We start from the raw sequence: 6,145 nt of genomic DNA, 5'->3' as shown, positions 1-6,145 counted from the left end.
CTACCCTTGACGGGCCCATTCGCAGATTTTTGCCCGGCCTGTGTTTAGGGAGGCGACCGGTCCTCCGTAGCTTGATCGGATTTCCCTTCCGGCCTGTGTTTAAGGAGGCGGCCGGTCCTCCGTAGCTTGATCGGATTTCCCTTCCAGCCTGTGTTTAAGGAGGCGGCTGGTCCTCCCCGGTCGGTTGCCAAGCGACCGGGACCCGCAAGTGGGCAGGAACCGTCCACCCAACGCCGGCGAGCCGGGGCCGGTGGGGGCCCTACCAAGGCGGGTCTAACTTCAGGCGGTGCAAACGGGGGAGGGGGGTAAGGACGGCTGCCGGGAGCAGACAGCCGTCCCCGGGAGGGGGTAGTAGCTTCGCGGCGGCCGCCGGGAGCAGACGGCCGTCCGCGGATTCTGCCAATGCCTGTAGGACTTTGAATATTTCACAGCCGTGCTGTGGCACTTAGAAAATTTTTCAGAGATGTGGCACTTAGAAAGTTTTTCAGAGATGTGGCACTTAGAAAGTTTTTCAGAGATGTGGCACTTAGAAAGTTTTTCAGAGATGTGAACATTTTTGAGAGATGTGGCACTTTGAAAATTTTTGAGAAATGTGGCACTTTGAAAATTTTTGAGAAATGTGGCACTTTGAAAATTTTTGAGAAATGTGGCACTTAGAAAATTTTCTCTCTCTCTCTGGAAGTGCCGTGCCTTCTTCAGTTCTGCTATCCGAGCAGGGGACGCTTGCTGGCGGCCGTTACCAGCGCTCGGACCAGGCCCAATTGATTTGCATGGAAAACAATTGCGTCCCCCATGCTCGTTCTGACTATATTTTGCGAAAGGGGGGTAAAGTGATGAGTACACTAAGTGGGGGGACCAACCCATGTACTCTAGAAAAAGTACATGGGTTGACAAAAGACCAGTTCGTACTGCACCCCTGGTACCCAAACCCCTGGTACCTTTAGGCACTTAGAAAAATTTCGCCCAAATTTGGAGGTCGCTCCAGGGGAAGAGGCCGAATTTTCGCCTATTACGGCCGACCGCGGGAACCAGCCGAGGCGGACGCTTTTCGGCGCAAGAGCCGTTGGCACTTAGAAAATATTCGCTAAACTTCAAAGGACCTCCAGGGGAAGAGGCCGAATTGTCACTTTTTCTGGCCGACATCGGGAACCAGCCGAGTCGGACTCTTTACGGCGGAGCAGCCGTTGGCACTTAGAAAATATTCGCCAAACTCGGCCGGACTTCCAGGGGAAGAGGCCGAATTGTCACTTGTTCTGCCCGACATCGGGAACCAGCCGAGTCGGACACTTTAAGGCGGAGCAGCCGTTGGCACTTAGAAAATATTCGCCAAACTTGAACGGACCTCCAGGGGAAGAGGCCGAATTTTCACCTGTTCTGGCCGACATCGGGAACCAGCCGAGTCGGACGCTTTTCGGCGCAAGAGCCGTTGGAACTTAGAAAATATTCGCTAAACTTCAAAGGACCTCCAGGGGAAGAGGCCGAATTGTCACTTGTTCTGGCCGACATCGGGAACCAGCCGAGTCGGACTCTTTACGGCGGAGCAGCCGTTGGCACTTAGAAAATATTCGCCAAACTCGGCCGGACTTCCAGGGGAAGAGGCCGAATTGTCACTTGTTCTGCCCGACATCGGGAACCAGCCGAGTCGGACACTTTAAGGCGGAGCAGCCGTTGGCACTTAGAAAATATTCGCCAAACTTGAACGGACCTCCAGGGGAAGAGGCCGAATTTTCACCTGTTCTGGCCGACATCGGGAACCAGCCGAGTCGGACGCTTTAAGGCGGAGCAGCCGTTGGCACTTAGAAAATATTCGTTAAACTTGAAAGGACCTCCAGGGGAAGAGGCCGAATTGTCACTTGTTCTGGCCGACATCGGGAACCAGCCGAGTCGGACGCTTTAAGGCGGAGCAGCCGTCGGCACTTAGAAAATATTCGTTAAACTTGAAAAGACCTCCAGGGGAAGAGGCCGAATTGTCACTTGTTCTGGCCGACATCGGGAACCAGACGAGTCGGGCCCTTTAAGGCTGAGCAGCCCTTGGCACTTAGGAAATATTTGCCTTAACTCGGCCGGACTTCCAGGGGAAGAGGCCGGATTTTCACTTGTTCTGGCCAACATCGGGAACCAGCCGAGTCGGACACTTAAAGGCTGAGCAGCCGTTGGCACTTAGGAAATATTTGCCTTAACTCGGCCGGACTTCCAGGGGAAGAGGCCGGATTTTCACTTGTTCTGGCCGACATCGGGAACCAGCCGAGTCGGACACTTTAAGGCTGAGCAGCCGTTGGCACTTAGGAAATATTTGCCTTAACTCGGCCGGACTTCCAGGGGAAGAGGCCGATTTTTCACTTGTTCTGGCCGACCGGGGGAACCAGCCGAGTCGGACACTTTACGGCGGAGCAGCCGTTGGCACTTAGGAAATATTCGCCAAAATGTTCCGGACCTCCAGGGGAAGAGGCCAAATTTTCACTTGTTCTGGCCGACCGGGTGAACCGGCCGAGGCGGACACTTTACGGCGGAGCAGCCGTTGGCACTTAGGAAATATTCGCCAAAATGTTCCGGACCTCCAGGGGAAGAGGCCAAATTTTCACTTGTTCTGGCCGACCGGGTGAACCGGCCGAGGCGGACACTTTACGGCGGAGCAGCCGTTGGCACTTAGGAAATATTCGCCAAAATGTTCCGGACCTCCAGGGGAAGAGGCCGAATTTTCACTTGTTCTGGCCGACCGGGGGAACCAGCCGAGGCGGACACTTTACGGCGGAGCAGCCGTTGGCACTTAGGAAATATTCGCCAAAATGTTCCGGACCTCCAGGGGAAGAGGCCGAATTTTCGCTCGTTCGGGCCGACCGGGAGAACCAGCCGAGGCGGACACTTTACGGCGGTTGAGCCGTTGGCACTTAGAAATTATTCAGACTTCCATCAAACACACATCGGCCTTTTGCCGTCACTGCCCGGGATGGGCACCGTGGTAGCTCGGACAGTTCGCGTGACAGCTTCCGCTGGCACTTAGACAATTTTTAAAATGAAAATAAACAGTTCTGCACATACGTGCCGACTATATTTTGCGAAATGGGGGTAAAGTGATGAGTACACTAAGTGGGGGGACCAAGTACATAAAGCCCACCCCTGGTACCTCAGAGAGGCCGAATTGACACATTTTGTGTCCGACCGCGGGAACCAGCCGAGGCGGACGCTTTTCGGCGCAAGAGCCGTTGGCACTTAGAAAATATTCGTTAATCTTGAACGGACCTCCAGGGGAAGAGGCCGAATTTTCACTTGTTCTGGCCGACATCGGGAACCAGCCGAGGCGGACGCTTTTCGGCGCAAGAGCCGTTGGCACTTAGAAAATATTCGTTAATCGTGAACGGACCTCCAGGGGAAGAGGCCGAATTTTCACTTGTTCTGGCCGACATCGGGAACCAGCCGAGGCGGACGCTTTTCGGCGCAAGAGCCGTTGGCACTTAGAAAATATTCGTTAATCTTGAACGGACCTCCAGGGGAAGAGGCCGAATTTTCACTTGTTCTGGCCGACATCGGGAACCAGCCGAAGCGGACGCTTTACGGCGGAGCAGCCGTTGGCACTTAGAAAATATTCGTTAATCTTGAACGGACCTCCAGGGGAAGAGGCCGAATTTTCACTTGTTCTGGCCGACATCGGGAACCAGCCGAGTCGGACGCTTTTCGGCGCAAGAGCCGTTGGCACTTAGAAAATATTCGTTAATCTTGAACGGACCTCCAGGGGAAGAGGCCGAATTTTCACTTTTTCTGGCCGACATCGGGAACCAGCCGAGTCGGACTCTTTACGGCGGAACAGCCGTTGGCACTTAGGAAATATTCGCCGAACTCGGCCGGACTTCCAGGGGAAGAGGCCGAATTTTCACTTGTTCTGGCCGACATCGGGAACCAGCCGAGTCGGACTCTTTACGGCGGAGCAGCCGTTGGCACTTAGGAAATATTTGCCAAAATGTTCCGGACCTCCAGGGGAAGAGGCCGAATATTCACTTGTTCTGGCCGACATCGGGAACCAGCCGAGTCGGACACTTTACGGCGGAGCAGCCGTTGGCACTTAGGAAATATTCGCCAAACTTGGCCGGACTTCCAGGGGAAGAGGCCGAATGTCCACTTGTTCTGGCCGACATCGGGAACCAGCCGAGTCGGACGCTTTACGGCGGAGCAGCCGTTGGCACTTAGGAAATATTTGCCTTAACTCGGCCGGACTTCCAGGGGAAGAGGCCGAATTTTCACTTGTTCTGGCCGATATCGGGAACCAGCCGAGTCGGACTCTTTACGGCGGAACAGCCGTTGGCACTTAGGAAATATTCGCCTTAAGTCGGCCGGACTTCCAGGGGAAGAGGCCGATTTTTCACTTGTTCTGGCCGACCGGGGGAACCAGCCGAGTCGGACACTTTACGGCGGAGCAGCCGTTGGCACTTAGGAAATATTCGCCAAAATGTTCCGGACCTCCAGGGGAAGAGGCCAAATTTTCACTTGTTCTGGCCGACCGGGTGAACCGGCCGAGGCGGACACTTTACGGCGGAGCAGCCGTTGGCACTTAGGAAATATTCGCCAAAATGTTCCGGACCTCCAGGGGAAGAGGCCGAATTTTCACTTGTTCTGGCCGACCGGGGGAACCAGCCGAGGCGGACACTTTACGGCGGAGCAGCCGTTGGCACTTAGGAAATATTCGCCAAAATGTTCCGGACCTCCAGGGAAAGAGGCCGAATTTTCACTCGTTCTGGCCGACCGGGGGAACCGGCCGAGGCGGACACTTTACGGCGGTTGAGCCGTTGGCACTTAGAAATTATTCAGACTTCCATAAACACACATCGGCCTTTTGCCGTCACTGCCCGGGATGGGCACCGTGGTAGCTCGGACAGTTCGTTTGACAGCTTCCGCTGGCACTTAGACAATTTTTAAAATGAAAATAAACAGTTCTGCACATACGTGCCGACTATATTTTGCGAAAGGGGGGTAAAGTGATGAGTACACTAAGTGGGGGGACCAAGTACATAAAGCCTACCCCTGGTACCTCAGAGAGGCCGAATTGACACATTTTGTGTCCGACCGCGGGAACCAGCCGAGGCGGACGCTTTTCGGCGCAAGAGCCGTTGGCACTTAGAAAATATTCGCTAAACTTCAAAGGACCTCCAGGGGAAGAGGCCGAATTGTCACTTTTTCTGGCCGACATCGGGAACCAGCCGAGTCGGACACCTTACGGCGGAAGAGCCGATGGCACTTAGAAAATATTCGTTAAACTTCAACTGACCTCCAGGGGAAGAGGCCGATTTTTCACTTGTTCTGGCCGACATCGGGAACCAGCCGAGTCGGACGCTTTTCGGCGCAAGAGCCGTTGGCACTTAGAAAATATTCGTTAATCTTGAACGGACCTCCAGGGGAAGAGGCCGAATTTCCACTTATTCTGGCCGACATCGGGAACCAGCCGAGTCGGACGCTTTACGGCGGAGCAGCCGTTGGCACTTAGAAAATATTCGTTAATCTTGAACGGACCTCCAGGGGAAGAGGCCGAATTTTCACTTGTTCTGGCCGACATCGGGAACCAGCCGAGTCGGACGCTTTACGGCGGAGCAGCCGTTGGCACTTTGAAAATATTCGTTAAACTTCAACTGACCTCCAGGGGAAGAGGCCGAATTTCCACTTGTTCTGGCCGACATCGGGAACCAGCCGAGTCGGACGCTTTACGGCGGAAGAGCCGATGGCACTTAGAAAATATTCGTTAAACTTGACAGGACCTCCAGGGGAAGAGGCCGAATTTTCGCTCGTTCAGGCCGACCGGAGGAACCGGCCGAGTCGGACACCTTACGGCGGAAGAGCCGATGGCACTTAGAAAATATTCGCCAAAATGTTCCGGACCTCCAGGGGAAGAGGCCGAATTTTCACTTGTTCAGGCCGACCGGAGGAACCGGCCGAGTCGGACACCTTACGGCGGAAGAGCCGATGGCACTTAGAAAATATTCGTTAAACTTGACAGGACCTCCAGGGGAAGAGGCCGAATTTTCGCTCGTTCGGGCCGACCGGAGGAACCGGCCGAGTCGGACACCTTACGGCGGAAGAGCCGATGGCACTTAGAAAATATTCGCCAAAATGTTCCGGACCTCCAGGGGAAGAGGCCGAATTTTCGCTCGTTCGGGCCGAC

The sequence above is a fragment of the Syngnathus scovelli genome, unplaced genomic scaffold (genome assembly GCF_024217435.2).
Source record: "Syngnathus scovelli strain Florida unplaced genomic scaffold, RoL_Ssco_1.2 HiC_scaffold_33, whole genome shotgun sequence".
NCBI classification, from domain to species: Eukaryota; Metazoa; Chordata; class Actinopteri; order Syngnathiformes; family Syngnathidae; genus Syngnathus; species Syngnathus scovelli.
Note: the sequence above shows the minus strand (reverse complement) of the source record.